The following is a 16,829-nucleotide window of genomic DNA, read 5'->3' on the forward strand; positions in this document are numbered from 1 at the left end:
ATCTGTTGGGCCTATGTGTTAGCTCACACATCACTTGGGTATCCATGGTAACTACCACAACATGGTCATCTGCAGTTTACATCTAGCCCGTGGCATTGAATGGCATTTTAAAAGTGCTAAGGGTCCTGGTGCAATAATCCTCCCATGAGGATCAGCCTCAACGGCTTTGTAGATTGCACTCATGTCAGCAACTCCATATACATTTTTTTTTCTTCATGCTTCTTTCTTCATCCTTTTTTCTTTCTGTCATTCAGACTTTCATTCATTCGATCTCTCTCACTCACTTGCTTTAACTCATTTGTTCTCACTCACTCACTCACTCAATCACTCACTCATTCACTCTCACTCACTCTCACTCTCTCACTCACTCGCTCACTAAGTCAGTCTCTCTCTCTCTCTCTCTTTTTCTATTTATATATATTTTTTTCCGTCTTCTTCTTCAGACCCTGTCATAGCACTAATGCCTTTCCAATACCACCAGCAGATGGAGACACTCCATTGCAACATTGGTTGTGAGCAGCAGTTTCTAAAAACAAATGCCTCATGGCGGATTTCCCATCCATCAATGGATGGTAAATTTTGTTTTTATCATTCACTGACCACAGAAACCAATGCATGGTCAAGCAACAGCAATGACACACCCTTGTGTATAGGCATGAGACCCTCATGTCATTTAACAGGATTCAGCACCACCCACAAGACAGCTACCTGTCATGTCATGTCAAACCTGCACAGGTGTGCTAGATTATTATTATTTAGTTTTATTTTATTTTTTTACACCAATCAGTGTGCAAACATGGTCATTAAAACGCTAAATGAATAGACGTTCATAAACCAGTCAGTGCAACTCATCATTTTGGTCTCCAATTCTCAAACTCAAATTCTCACCCACGGAGGATTAAATGAGAATCTTTCTTGTTTAACACTGGAATGGGGTGGTGCACTGTTCACTACCCGAAGATACTGCCACATCGGGTCAATGCATAGGGCGACAGAAGCAAGCTTCCAAATCAGCTCCCTTTCTCAAAAATCCATTTAATTTATGGTCCCCAGATAGGGAACGTATGTATCAGTATGTGCTCACAAGTCACCCAAGTGCAAGTATACACACAAAAAAAAACATGCCTCAGGATGCGATCTGTCGCAAGATCCTTTCTTTTTTTACACTTGATCTAAGCCAAAAGGCCTAGAGGGGATAACCGGGAAAGGGGTGGACCCAACCATGTCCCCTTCATGAGCACTCACATTACTCATAGGAATGGAAGGAAGGCTGGCAGCCAATCAGCCTCCCATACACTTTCTGGGTGGGTGGCAGTCAGCCACCCATACATACATACAGCACAGGCTAAACCCACATCATCACTTAAAAAAAGGACAGGCGACCATTGCACTCTGATGGAGCATTTAGCAATGCAATCCATAGCCTGGCTTTTGCCTGAACCCCCATCACTCCTCCTCTTGCATATAAGACAATATTTCAGATCTGCATATGAAAACAACACGCCTACCTTTGTTGCACATAGCTGCCTGCCTGTCTCTAGTTACCCCACTGGCTGTAGCTGCGTCCCTTCCGACATGGAATAACACCAACTGTAACGATAAACTGAAAATTAACAGTATAAACCTGCATCATTTTGGACTCTGGTATTTGCTGAATCCGGGTGACCTGACAATCGATGGTGGTGCCGCTGGTGATTCTGGCCTTCTTGGAATCTGTTGGGCCTATGTGTTAGCTCACACATCACTTGGGTATCCATGGTAACTACCACAACATGGTCATCTGCAGTTTACATCTAGCCCGTGGCATTGAATGGCATTTTAAAAGTGCTAAGGGTCCTGGTGCAATAATCCTCCCATGAGGATCAGCCTCAACGGCTTTGTAGATTGCACTCATGTCAGCAACTCCATATACATTTTTTTTTCTTCATGCTTCTTTCTTCATCCTTTTTTCTTTCTGTCATTCAGACTTTCATTCATTCGATCTCTCTCACTCACTTGCTTTAACTCATTTGTTCTCACTCACTCACTCACTCATTCACTCTCACTCACTCTCACTCTCTCACTCACTCGCTCACTAAGTCAGTCTCTCTCTCTCTCTCTCTCTTTTTCTTTTTATATATATTTTTTTCCGTCTTCTTCTTCTTCTTCTTCTTCTTCTTCAGACCCTGTCATAGCACTAATGCCTTTCCAATACCACCAGCAGATGGAGACACTCCATTGCAACATTGGTTGTGAGCAGCAGTTTCTAAAAACAAATGCCTCATGGCGGATTTCCCATCCATCAATGGATGGTAAATTTTGTTTTTATCATTCACTGACCACAGAAACCAATGCATGGTCAAGCAACAGCAATGACACACCCTTGTGTATAGGCATGAGACCCTCATGTCATTTAACAGGATTCAGCACCACCCACAAGACAGCTACCTGTCATGTCATGTCAAACCTGCACAGGTGTGCTAGATTATTATTATTTAGTTTTATTTTATTTTTTTACACCAATCAGTGTGCAAACATGGTCATTAAAACGCTAAATGAATAGACGTTCATAAACCAGTCAGTGCAACTCATCATTTTGGTCTCCAATTCTCAAACTCAAATTCTCACCCACGGAGGATTAAATGAGAATCTTTCTTGTTTAACACTGGAATGGGGTGGTGCACTGTTCACTACCCGAAGATACTGCCACATCGGGTCAATGCATAGGGTGACAGAAGCAAGCTTCCAAATCAGCTCCCTTTCTCAAAAATCCATTTAATATATGGTCCCCAGATAGGGAACGTATGTATCAGTATGTGCTCACAAGTCACCCAAGTGCAAGTATTCACACAAAAAAAAACGTGCCTCAGGATGCGATCTGTCGCAAGATCCTTTCTTTTTTTACACTTGATCTAAGCCAAAAGGCCTAGAGGGGATAACCGGGAAAGGGGTGGACCCAACCATGTCCCCTTCATGAGCACTCACATTACTCATAGGAATGGAAGGAAGGCTGGCAGCCAACCAGCCTCCCATACACTTTCTGGGTGGGTGGCAGTCAGCCACCCATACATACATACAGCACAGGCTAAACCCACATCATCACTTAAAAAAAGGACAGGCGACCATTGCACTCTGATGGAGCATTTAGCAATGCAATCCATAGCCTGGCTTTTGCCTGAACCCCCATCACTCCTCCTCTTGCATATAAGACAATATTTCAGATCTGCATATGAAAACAACACGCCTACCTTTGTTGCACATAGCTGCCTGCCTGTCTCTAGTTACCCCACTGGCTGTAGCTGCGTCCCTTCCGACATGGAATAACACCAACTGTAACGATAAACTGAAAATTAACAGTATAAACCTGCATCATTTTGGACTCTGGTATTTGCTGAATCCGGGTGACCTGACAATCGATGGTGGTGCCGCTGGTGATTCTGGCCTTCTTGGAATCTGTTGGGCCTATGTGTTAGCTCACACATCACTTGGGTATCCATGGTAACTACCACAACATGGTCATCTGCAGTTTACATCTAGCCCGTGGCATTGAATGGCATTTTAAAAGTGCTAAGGGTCCTGGTGCAATAATCCTCCCATGAGGATCAGCCTCAACGGCTTTGTAGATTGCACTCATGTCAGCAACTCCATATACATTTTTTTTTCTTCATGCTTCTTTCTTCATCCTTTTTTCTTTCTGTCATTCAGACTTTCATTCATTCGATCTCTCTCACTCACTTGCTTTAACTCATTTGTTCTCACTCACTCACTCAATCACTCACTCACTCATTCACTCTCACTCACTCTCACTCTCTCACTCACTCGCTCACTAAGTCAGTCTCTCTCTCTCTCTCTCTTTTTCTTTTTATATATATTTTTTTCCGTCTTCTTCTTCTTCTTCTTCAGACCCTGTCATAGCACTAATGCCTTTCCAATACCACCAGCAGATGGAGACACTCCATTGCAACATTGGTTGTGAGCAGCATTTTCTAAAAACAAATGCCTCATGGCGGATTTCCCATCCATCAATGGATGGTAAATTTTGTTTTTATCATTCACTGACCACAGAAACCAATGCATGGTCAAGCAACAGCAATGACACACCCTTGTGTATAGGCATGAGACCCTCATGTCATTTAACAGGATTCAGCACCACCCACAAGACAGCTACCTGTCATGTCATGTCAAACCTGCACAGGTGTGCTAGATTATTATTATTTAGTTTTATTTTATTTTTTTACACCAATCAGTGTGCAAACATGGTCATTAAAACGCTAAATGAATAGACGTTCATAAAACAGTCAGTGCAACTCATCATTTTGGTCTCCAATTCTCAAACTCAAATTCTCACCCACGGAGGATTAAATGAGAATCTTTCTTGTTTAACACTGGAATGGGGTGGTGCACTGTTCACTACCCGAAGATACTGCCACATCGGGTCAATGCATAGGGCGACAGAAGCAAGCTTCCAAATCAGCTCCCTTTCTCAAAAATCCATTTAATTTATGGTCCCCAGATAGAGAACGTATGTATCAGTATGTGCTCACAAGTCACCCAAGTGCAAGTATTCACACAAAAAAAAACGTGCCTCAGGATGCGATCTGTCGCAAGATCCTTTCTTTTTTTACACTTGATCTAAGCCAAAAGGCCTAGAGGGGATAACCGGGAAAGGGGTGGACCCAACCATGTCCCCTTCATGAGCACTCACATTACTCATAGGAATGGAAGGAAGGCTGGCAGCCAACCAGCCTCCCATACACTTTCTGGGTGGGTGGCAGTCAGCCACCCATACATACATACATCACAGGCTAAACCCACATCATCACTTAAAAAAAGGACAGGCGACCATTGCACTCTGATGGAGCATTTAGCAATGCAATCCATAGCCTGGCTTTTGCCTGAACCCCCATCACTCCTCCTCTTGCATATAAGACAATATTTCAGATCTGCATATGAAAACAACACGCCTACCTTTGTTGCACATAGCTGCCTGCCTGTCTCTAGTTACCCCACTGGCTGTAGCTGCGTCCCTTCCGACATGGAATAACACCAACTGTAACGATAAACTGAAAATTAACAGTATAAACCTGCATCATTTTGGACTCTGGTATTTGCTGAATCCGGGTGACCTGACAATCAATGGTGGTGCCGCTGGTGATTCTGGCCTTCTTGGAATCTGTTGGGCCTATGTGTTAGCTCACACATCACTTGGGTATCCATGGTAACTACCACAACATGGTCATCTGCAGTTTACATCTAGCCCGTGGCATTGAATGGCATTTTAAAAGTGCTAAGGGTCCTGGTGCAATAATCCTCCCATGAGGATCAGCCTCAACGGCTTTGTAGATTGCACTCATGTCAGCAACTCCATATACATTTTTTTTTCTTCATGCTTCTTTCTTCATCCTTTTTTCTTTCTGTCATTCAGACTTTCATTCATTCGATCTCTCTCACTCACTTGCTTTAACTCATTTGTTCTCACTCACTCACTCACTCACTCAATCACTCACTCACTCATTCACTCTCACTCACTCTCACTCTCTCACTCACTCGCTCACTAAGTCAGTCTCTCTCTCTCTCTCTCTTTTTCTTTTTATATATATTTTTTTCCGTCTTCTTCTTCTTCTTCTTCAGACCCTGTCATAGCACTAATGCCTTTCCAATACCACCAGCAGATGGAGACACTCCATTGCAACATTGGTTGTGAGCAGCAGTTTCTAAAAACAAATGCCTCATGGCGGATTTCCCATCCATCAATGGATGGTAAATTTTGTTTTTATCATTCACTGACCACAGAAACCAATGCATGGTCAAGCAACAGCAATGACACACCCTTGTGTATAGGCATGAGACCCTCATGTCATTTAACAGGATTCAGCACCACCCACAAGACAGCTACCTGTCATGTCATGTCAAACCTGCACAGGTGTGCTAGATTATTATTATTTAGTTTTATTTTATTTTTTTACACCAATCAGTGTGCAAACATGGTCATTAAAACGCTAAATGAATAGACGTTCATAAACCAGTCAGTGCAACTCATCATTTTGGTCTCCAATTCTCAAACTCAAATTCTCACCCACGGAGGATTAAATGAGAATCTTTCTTGTTTAACACTGGAATGGGGTGGTGCACTGTTCACTACCCGAAGATACTGCCACATCGGGTCAATGCATAGGGCGACAGAAGCAAGCTTCCAAATCAGCTCCCTTTCTCAAAAATCCATTTAATTTATGGTCCCCAGATAGGGAACGTATGTATCAGTATGTGCTCACAAGTCACCCAAGTGCAAGTATTCACACAAAAAAAAAAAACGTGCCTCAGGATGCGATCTGTCGCAAGATCCTTTCTTTTTTTACACTTGATCTAAGCCAAAAGGCCTAGAGGGGATAACCGGGAAAGGGGTGGACCCAACCATGTCCCCTTCATGAGCACTCACATTACTCATAGGAATGGAAGGAAGGCTGGCAGCCAACCAGCCTCCCATACACTTTCTGGGTGGGTGGCAGTCAGCCACCCATACATACATACAGCACAGGCTAAACCCACATCATCACTTAAAAAAAGGACAGGCGACCATTGCACTCTGATGGAGCATTTAGCAATGCAATCCATAGCCTGGCTTTTGCCTGAACCCCCATCACTCCTCCTCTTGCATATAAGACAATATTTCAGATCTGCATATGAAAACAACACGCCTACCTTTGTTGCACATAGCTGCCTGCCTGTCTCTAGTTACCCCACTGGCTGTAGCTGCGTCCCTTCCGACATGGAATAACACCAACTGTAACGATAAACTGAAAATTAACAGTATAAACCTGCATCATTTTGGACTCTGGTATTTGCTGAATCCGGGTGACCTGACAATCGATGGTGGTGCCGCTGGTGATTCTGGCCTTCTTGGAATCTGTTGGGCCTATGTGTTAGCTCACACATCACTTGGGTATCCATGGTAACTACCACAACATGGTCATCTGCAGTTTACATCTAGCCCGTGGCATTGAATGGCATTTTAAAAGTGCTAAGGGTCCTGGTGCAATAATCCTCCCATGAGGATCAGCCTCAACGGCTTTGTAGATTGCACTCATGTCAGCAACTCCATATACATTTTTTTTTCTTCATGCTTCTTTCTTCATCCTTTTTTCTTTCTGTCATTCAGACTTTCATTCATTCGATCTCTCTCACTCACTTGCTTTAACTCATTTGTTCTCACTCACTCACTCACTCACTCAATCACTCACTCACTCATTCACTCTCACTCACTCTCACTCTCTCACTCACTAAGTCAGTCTCTCTCTCTCTCTCTCTTTTTCTTTTTATATATATTTTTTTCCGTCTTCTTCTTCTTCAGACCCTGTCATAGCACTAATGCCTTTCCAATACCACCAGCAGATGGAGACACTCCATTGCAACATTGGTTGTGAGCAGCAGTTTCTAAAAACAAATGCCTCATGGCGGATTTCCCATCCATCAATGGATGGTAAATTTTGTTTTTATCATTCACTGACCACAGAAACCAATGCATGGTCAAGCAACAGCAATGACACACCCTTGTGTATAGGCATGAGACCCTCATGTCATTTAACAGGATTCAGCACCACCCACAAGACAGCTACCTGTCATGTCATGTCAAACCTGCACAGGTGTGCTAGATTATTATTATTTAGTTTTATTTTATTTTTCACACCAATCAGTGTGCAAACATGGTCATTAAAACGCTAAATGAATAGACGTTCATAAACCAGTCAGTGCAACTCATCATTTTGGTCTCCAATTCTCAAACTCAAATTCTCACCCACGGAGGATTAAATGAGAATCTTTCTTGTTTAACACTGGAATGGGGTGGTGCACTGTTCACTACCCGAAGATACTGCCACATCGGGTCAATGCATAGGGCGACAGAAGCAAGCTTCCAAATCAGCTCCCTTTCTCAAAAATCCATTTAATTTATGGTCCCCAGATAGGGAACGTATGTATCAGTATGTGCTCACAAGTCACCCAAGTGCAAGTATTCACACAAAAAAAAACGTGCCTCAGGATGCGATCTGTCGCAAGATCCTTTCTTTTTTTACACTTGATCTAAGCCAAAAGGCCTAGAGGGGATAACCGGGAAAGGGGTGGACCCAACCATGTCCCCTTCATGAGCACTCACATTACTCATAGGAATGGAAGGAAGGCTGGCAGCCAACCAGCCTCCCATACACTTTCTGGGTGGGTGGCAGTCAGCCACCCATACATACATACAGCACAGGCTAAACCCACATCATCACTTAAAAAAAGGACAGGCGACCATTGCACTCTGATGGAGCATTTAGCAATGCAATCCATAGCCTGGCTTTTGCCTGAACCCCCATCACTCCTCCTCTTGCATATAAGACAATATTTCAGATCTGCATATGAAAACAACACGCCTACCTTTGTTGCACATAGCTGCCTGCCTGTCTCTAGTTACCCCACTGGCTGTAGCTGCGTCCCTTCCGACATGGAATAACACCAACTGTAACGATAAACTGAAAATTAACAGTATAAACCTGCATCATTTTGGACTCTGGTATTTGCTGAATCCGGGTGACCTGACAATCGATGGTGGTGCCGCTGGTGATTCTGGCCTTCTTGGAATCTGTTGGGCCTATGTGTTAGCTCACACATCACTTGGGTATCCATGGTAACTACCACAACATGGTCATCTGCAGTTTACATCTAGCCCGTGGCATTGAATGGCATTTTAAAAGTGCTAAGGGTCCTGGTGCAATAATCGTCCCATGAGGATCAGCCTCAACGGCTTTGTAGATTGCACTCATGTCAGCAACTCCATATACATTTTTTTTTCTTCATGCTTCTTTCTTCATCCTTTTTTCTTTCTGTCATTCAGACTTTCATTCATTCGATCTCTCTCACTCACTTGCTTTAACTCATTTGTTCTCACTCACTCACTCACTCACTCAATCACTCACTCATTCACTCTCACTCACTCTCACTCTCTCACTCACTAAGTCAGTCTCTCTCTCTCTCTCTCTTTTTCTTTTTATATATATTTTTTTCCGTCTTCTTCTTCTTCAGACCCTGTCATAGCACTAATGCCTTTCCAATACCACCAGCAGATGGAGACACTCCATTGCAACATTGGTTGTGAGCAGCAGTTTCTAAAAACAAATGCCTCATGGCGGATTTCCCATCCATCAATGGATGGTAAATTTTGTTTTTATCATTCACTGACCACAGAAACCAATGCATGGTCAAGCAACAGCAATGACACACCCTTGTGTATAGGCATGAGACCCTCATGTCATTTAACAGGATTCAGCACCACCCACAAGACAGCTACCTGTCATGTCATGTCAAACCTGCACAGGTGTGCTAGATTATTATTATTTAGTTTTATTTTATTTTTTTACACCAATCAGTGTGCAAACATGGTCATTAAAACGCTAAATGAATAGACGTTCATAAACCAGTCAGTGCAACTCATCATTTTGGTCTCCAATTCTCAAACTCAAATTCTCACCCACGGAGGATTAAATGAGAATCTTTCTTGTTTAACACTGGAATGGGGTGGTGCACTGTTCACTACCCGAAGATACTGCCACATCGGGTCAATGCATAGGGCGACAGAAGCAAGCTTCCAAATCAGCTCCCTTTCTCAAAAATCCATTTAATTTATGGTCCCCAGATAGGGAACGTATGTATCAGTATGTGCTCACAAGTCACCCAAGTGCAAGTATTCACACAAAAAAAAAACGTGCCTCAGGATGCGATCTGTCGCAAGATCCTTTCTTTTTTTACACTTGATCTAAGCCAAAAGGCCTAGAGGGGATAACCGGGAAAGGGGTGGACCCAACCATGTCCCCTTCATGAGCACTCACATTACTCATAGGAATGGAAGGAAGGCTGGCAGCCAACCAGCCTCCCATACACTTTCTGGGTGGGTGGCAGTCAGCCACCCATACATACATACAGCACAGGCTAAACCCACATCATCACTTAAAAAAAGGACAGGCGACCATTGCACTCTGATGGAGCATTTAGCAATGCAATCCATAGCCTGGCTTTTGCCTGAACCCCCATCACTCCTCCTCTTGCATATAAGACAATATTTCAGATCTGCATATGAAAACAACACGCCTACCTTTGTTGCACATAGCTGCCTGCCTGTCTCTAGTTACCCCACTGGCTGTAGCTGCGTCCCTTCCGACATGGAATAACACCAACTGTAACGATAAACTGAAAATTAACAGTATAAACCTGCATCATTTTGGACTCTGGTATTTGCTGAATCCGGGTGACCTGACAATCGATGGTGGTGCCGCTGGTGATTCTGGCCTTCTTGGAATCTGTTGGGCCTATGTGTTAGCTCACACATCACTTGGGTATCCATGGTAACTACCACAACATGGTCATCTGCAGTTTACATCTAGCCCGTGGCATTGAATGGCATTTTAAAAGTGCTAAGGGTCCTGGTGCAATAATCCTCCCATGAGGATCAGCCTCAACGGCTTTGTAGATTGCACTCATGTCAGCAACTCCATATACATTTTTTTTTCTTCATGCTTCTTTCTTCATCCTTTTTTCTTTCTGTCATTCAGACTTTCATTCATTCGATCTCTCTCACTCACTTGCTTTAACTCATTTGTTCTCACTCACTCACTCACTCACTCACTCAATCACTCACTCACTCATTCACTCTCACTCACTCTCACTCTCTCACTCACTCGCTCACTAAGTCAGTCTCTCTCTCTCTCTCTCTTTTTCTTTTTATATATATTTTTTTCCGTCTTCTTCTTCTTCTTCTTCAGACCCTGTCATAGCACTAATGCCTTTCCAATACCACCAGCAGATGGAGACACTCCATTGCAACATTGGTTGTGAGCAGCAGTTTCTAAAAACAAATGCCTCATGGCGGATTTCCCATCCATCAATGGATGGTAAATTTTGTTTTTATCATTCACTGACCACAGAAACCAATGCATGGTCAAGCAACAGCAATGACACACCCTTGTGTATAGGCATGAGACCCTCATGTCATTTAACAGGATTCAGCACCACCCACAAGACAGCTACCTGTCATGTCATGTCAAACCTGCACAGGTGTGCTAGATTATTATTATTTAGTTTTATTTTATTTTTTTACACCAATCAGTGTGCAAACATGGTCATTAAAACGCTAAATGAATAGACGTTCATAAACCAGTCAGTGCAACTCATCATTTTGGTCTCCAATTCTCAAACTCAAATTCTCACCCACGGAGGATTAAATGAGAATCTTTCTTGTTTAACACTGGAATGGGGTGGTGCACTGTTCACTACCCGAAGATACTGCCACATCGGGTCAATGCATAGGGCGACAGAAGCAAGCTTCCAAATCAGCTCCCTTTCTCAAAAATCCATTTAATTTATGGTCCCCAGATAGGGAACGTATGTATCAGTATGTGCTCACAAGTCACCCAAGTGCAAGTATTCACACAAAAAAAAACGTGCCTCAGGATGCGATCTGTCGCAAGATCCTTTCTTTTTTTACACTTGATCTAAGCCAAAAGGCCTAGAGGGGATAACCGGGAAAGGGGTGGATCCAACCATGTCCCCTTCATGAGCACTCACATTACTCATAGGAATGGAAGGAAGGCTGGCAGCCAACCAGCCTCCCATACACTTTCTGGGTGGGTGGCAGTCAGCCACCCATACATACATACAGCACAGGCTAAACCCACATCATCACTTAAAAAAAGGACAGGCGACCATTGCACTCTGATGGAGCATTTAGCAATGCAATCCATAGCCTGGCTTTTGCCTGAACCCCCATCACTCCTCCTCTTGCATATAAGACAATATTTCAGATCTGCATATGAAAACAACACGCCTACCTTTGTTGCACATAGCTGCCTGCCTGTCTCTAGTTACCCCACTGGCTGTAGCTGCGTCCCTTCCGACATGGAATAACACCAACTGTAACGATAAACTGAAAATTAACAGTATAAACCTGCATCATTTTGGACTCTGGTATTTGCTGAATCCGGGTGACCTGACAATCGATGGTGGTGCCGCTGGTGATTCTGGCCTTCTTGGAATCTGTTGGGCCTATGTGTTAGCTCACACATCACTTGGGTATCCATGGTAACTACCACAACATGGTCATCTGCAGTTTACATCTAGCCCGTGGCATTGAATGGCATTTTAAAAGTGCTAAGGGTCCTGGTGCAATAATCCTCCCATGAGGATCAGCCTCAACGGCTTTGTAGATTGCACTCATGTCAGCAACTCCATATACATTTTTTTTTCTTCATGCTTCTTTCTTCATCCTTTTTTCTTTCTGTCATTCAGACTTTCATTCATTCGATCTCTCTCACTCACTTGCTTTAACTCATTTGTTCTCACTCACTCACTCACTCAATCACTCACTCACTCATTCACTCTCACTCACTCTCACTCTCTCACTCACTCGCTCACTAAGTCAGTCTCTCTCTCTCTCTCTCTTTTTCTTTTTATATATATTTTTTTCCGTCTTCTTCTTCTTCTTCTTCTTCTTCAGACCCTGTCATAGCACTAATGCCTTTCCAATACCACCAGCAGATGGAGACACTCCATTGCAACATTGGTTGTGAGCAGCAGTTTCTAAAAACAAATGCCTCATGGCGGATTTCCCATCCATCAATGGATGGTAAATTTTGTTTTTATCATTCACTGACCACAGAAACCAATGCATGGTCAAGCAACAGCAATGACACACCCTTGTGTATAGGCATGAGACCCTCATGTCATTTAACAGGATTCAGCACCACCCACAAGACAGCTACCTGTCATGTCATGTCAAACCTGCACAGGTGTGCTAGATTATTATTATTTAGTTTTATTTTATTTTTTTACACCAATCAGTGTGCAAACATGGTCATTAAAACGCTAAATGAATAGACGTTCATAAACCAGTCAGTGCAACTCATCATTTTGGTCTCCAATTCTCAAACTCAAATTCTCACCCACGGAGGATTAAATGAGAATCTTTCTTGTTTAACACTGGAATGGGGTGGTGCACTGTTCACTACCCGAAGATACTGCCACATCGGGTCAATGCATAGGGCGACAGAAGCAAGCTTCCAAATCAGCTCCCTTTCTCAAAAATCCATTTAATTTATGGTCCCCAGATAGGGAACGTATGTATCAGTATGTGCTCACAAGTCACCCAAGTGCAAGTATTCACACAAAAAAAAACGTGCCTCAGGATGCGATCTGTCGCAAGATCCTTTCTTTTTTTACACTTGATCTAAGCCAAAAGGCCTAGAGGGGATAACCGGGAAAGGGGTGGACCCAACCATGTCCCCTTCATGAGCACTCACATTACTCATAGGAATGGAAGGAAGGCTGGCAGCCAACCAGCCTCCCATACACTTTCTGGGTGGGTGGCAGTCAGCCACCCATACATACATACAGCACAGGCTAAACCCACATCATCACTTAAAAAAAGGACAGGCGACCATTGCACTCTGATGGAGCATTTAGCAATGCAATCCATAGCCTGGCTTTTGCCTGAACCCCCATCACTCCTCCTCTTGCATATAAGACAATATTTCAGATCTGCATATGAAAACAACACGCCTACCTTTGTTGCACATAGCTGCCTGCCTGTCTCTAGTTACCCCACTGGCTGTAGCTGCGTCCCTTCCGACATGGAATAACACCAACTGTAACGATAAACTGAAAATTAACAGTATAAACCTGCATCATTTTGGACTCTGGTATTTGCTGAATCCGGGTGACCTGACAATCGATGGTGGTGCCGCTGGTGATTCTGGCCTTCTTGGAATCTGTTGGGCCTATGTGTTAGCTCACACATCACTTGGGTATCCATGGTAACTACCACAACATGGTCATCTGCAGTTTACATCTAGCCCGTGGCATTGAATGGCATTTTAAAAGTGCTAAGGGTCCTGGTGCAATAATCCTCCCATGAGGATCAGCCTCAACGGCTTTGTAGATTGCACTCATGTCAGCAACTCCATATACATTTTTTTTTCTTCATGCTTCTTTCTTCATCCTTTTTTCTTTCTGTCATTCAGACTTTCATTCATTCGATCTCTCTCACTCACTTGCTTTAACTCATTTGTTCTCACTCACTCACTCACTCACTCAATCACTCACTCACTCATTCACTCTCACTCACTCTCACTCTCTCACTCACTCGCTCACTAAGTCAGTCTCTCTCTCTCTCTCTCTTTTTCTTTTTATATATATTTTTTTCCGTCTTCTTCTTCTTCTTCTTCAGACCCTGTCATAGCACTAATGCCTTTCCAATACCACCAGCAGATGGAGACACTCCATTGCAACATTGGTTGTGAGCAGCAGTTTCTAAAAACAAATGCCTCATGGCGGATTTCCCATCCATCAATGGATGGTAAATTTTGTTTTTATCATTCACTGACCACAGAAACCAATGCATGGTCAAGCAACAGCAATGACACACCCTTGTGTATAGGCATGAGACCCTCATGTCATTTAACAGGATTCAGCACCACCCACAAGACAGCTACCTGTCATGTCATGTCAAACCTGCACAGGTGTGCTAGATTATTATTATTTAGTTTTATTTTATTTTTTTACACCAATCAGTGTGCAAACATGGTCATTAAAACGCTAAATGAATAGACGTTCATAAACCAGTCAGTGCAACTCATCATTTTGGTCTCCAATTCTCAAACTCAAATTCTCACCCACGGAGGATTAAATGAGAATCTTTCTTGTTTAACACTGGAATGGGGTGGTGCACTGTTCACTACCCGAAGATACTGCCACATCGGGTCAATGCATAGGGCGACAGAAGCAAGCTTCCAAATCAGCTCCCTTTCTCAAAAATCCATTTAATTTATGGTCCCCAGATAGGGAACGTATGTATCAGTATGTGCTCACAAGTCACCCAAGTGCAAGTATTCACACAAAAAAAAAAACGTGCCTCAGGATGCGATCTGTCGCAAGATCCTTTCTTTTTTTACACTTGATCTAAGCCAAAAGGCCTAGAGGGGATAACCGGGAAAGGGGTGGACCCAACCATGTCCCCTTCATGAGCACTCACATTACTCATAGGAATGGAAGGAAGGCTGGCAGCCAACCAGCCTCCCATACACTTTCTGGGTGGGTGGCAGTCAGCCACCCATACATACATACAGCACAGGCTAAACCCACATCACCACTTAAAAAAAGGACAGGCGACCATTGCACTCTGATGGAGCATTTAGCAATGCAATCCATAGCCTGGCTTTTGCCTGAACCCCCATCACTCCTCCTCTTGCATATAAGACAATATTTCAGATCTGCATATGAAAACAACACGCCTACCTTTGTTGCACATAGCTGCCTGCCTGTCTCTAGTTACCCCACTGGCTGTAGCTGCGTCCCTTCCGACATGGAATAACACCAACTGTAACGATAAACTGAAAATTAACAGTATAAACCTGCATCATTTTGGACTCTGGTATTTGCTGAATCCGGGTGACCTGACAATCGATGGTGGTGCCGCTGGTGATTCTGGCCTTCTTGGAATCTGTTGGGCCTATGTGTTAGCTCACACATCACTTGGGTATCCATGGTAACTACCACAACATGGTCATCTGCAGTTTACATCTAGCCCGTGGCATTGAATGGCATTTTAAAAGTGCTAAGGGTCCTGGTGCAATAATCCTCCCATGAGGATCAGCCTCAACGGCTTTGTAGATTGCACTCATGTCAGCAACTCCATATACATTTTTTTTTCTTCATGCTTCTTTCTTCATCCTTTTTTCTTTCTGTCATTCAGACTTTCATTCATTCGATCTCTCTCACTCACTTGCTTTAACTCATTTGTTCTCACTCACTCACTCAATCACTCACTCACTCATTCACTCTCACTCACTCTCACTCTCTCACTCACTCGCTCACTAAGTCAGTCTCTCTCTCTCTCTCTCTCTTTTTCTTTTTATATATATTTTTTTCCGTCTTCTTCTTCTTCTTCTTCAGACCCTGTCATAGCACTAATGCCTTTCCAATACCACCAGCAGATGGAGACACTCCATTGCAACATTGGTTGTGAGCAGCAGTTTCTAAAAACAAATGCCTCACGGCGGATTTCCCATCCATCAATGTATGGTAAATTTTGTTTTTATCATTCACTGACCACAGAAACCAATGCATGGTCAAGCAACAGCAATGACACACCCTTGTGTATAGGCATGAGACCCTCATGTCATTTAACAGGATTCAGCACCACCCACAAGACAGCTACCTGTCATGTCATGTCAAACCTGCACAGGTGTGCTAGATTATTATTATTTAGTTTTATTTTATTTTTTTACACCAATCAGTGTGCAAACATGGTCATTAAAACGCTAAATGAATAGACGTTCATAAACCAGTCAGTGCAACTCATCATTTTGGTCTCCAATTCTCAAACTCAAATTCTCACCCACGGAGGATTAAATGAGAATCTTTCTTGTTTAACACTGGAATGGGGTGGTGCACTGTTCACTACCCGAAGATACTGCCACATCGGGTCAATGCATAGGGCGACAGAAGCAAGCTTCCAAATCAGCTCCCTTTCTCAAAAATCCATTTAATTTATGGTCCCCAGATAGGGAACGTATGTATCAGTATGTGCTCACAAGTCACCCAAGTGCAAGTATTCACACAAAAAAAAAACGTGCCTCAGGATGCGATCTGTCGCAAGATCCTTTCTTTTTTTACACTTGATCTAAGCCAAAAGGCCTAGAGGGGATAACCGGGAAAGGGGTGGACCCAACCATGTCCCCTTCATGAGCACTCACATTACTCATAGGAATGGAAGGAAGGCTGGCAGCCAACCAGCCTCCCATACACTTTCTGGGTGGGTGGCAGTCAGC

At 43.3% G+C, this 16,829-nt stretch overlaps 10 pseudogenes; all 10 read right to left on the reverse strand.

Moving 5' to 3' along the window:
• Positions 1 to 933: 933 nt before the first annotated feature.
• LOC130286433 (U2 spliceosomal RNA) lies at positions 934 to 1,197 on the reverse strand (annotated as a pseudogene).
• Positions 1,198 to 2,652: 1,455 nt separating this feature from the next.
• On the reverse strand, positions 2,653 to 2,916 carry LOC130288754 (U2 spliceosomal RNA; annotated as a pseudogene).
• A 1,456-nt stretch (positions 2,917 to 4,372) lies between these two features.
• Positions 4,373 to 4,636, reverse strand: LOC130289173 (U2 spliceosomal RNA; annotated as a pseudogene).
• Positions 4,637 to 6,100: 1,464 nt separating this feature from the next.
• Positions 6,101 to 6,367, reverse strand: LOC130288443 (U2 spliceosomal RNA; annotated as a pseudogene).
• A 1,449-nt stretch (positions 6,368 to 7,816) lies between these two features.
• On the reverse strand, positions 7,817 to 8,080 carry LOC130286434 (U2 spliceosomal RNA; annotated as a pseudogene).
• A 1,446-nt stretch (positions 8,081 to 9,526) lies between these two features.
• Positions 9,527 to 9,791, reverse strand: LOC130287981 (U2 spliceosomal RNA; annotated as a pseudogene).
• A 1,468-nt stretch (positions 9,792 to 11,259) lies between these two features.
• On the reverse strand, positions 11,260 to 11,523 carry LOC130286436 (U2 spliceosomal RNA; annotated as a pseudogene).
• A 1,466-nt stretch (positions 11,524 to 12,989) lies between these two features.
• LOC130286437 (U2 spliceosomal RNA) lies at positions 12,990 to 13,253 on the reverse strand (annotated as a pseudogene).
• A 1,464-nt stretch (positions 13,254 to 14,717) lies between these two features.
• On the reverse strand, positions 14,718 to 14,983 carry LOC130288302 (U2 spliceosomal RNA; annotated as a pseudogene).
• A 1,458-nt stretch (positions 14,984 to 16,441) lies between these two features.
• LOC130287982 (U2 spliceosomal RNA) lies at positions 16,442 to 16,706 on the reverse strand (annotated as a pseudogene).
• Positions 16,707 to 16,829: the final 123 nt, after the last annotated feature.

Source organism: Hyla sarda, chromosome 8, assembly GCF_029499605.1.
Source record: "Hyla sarda isolate aHylSar1 chromosome 8, aHylSar1.hap1, whole genome shotgun sequence".
Taxonomy (NCBI): domain Eukaryota; kingdom Metazoa; phylum Chordata; class Amphibia; order Anura; family Hylidae; genus Hyla; species Hyla sarda.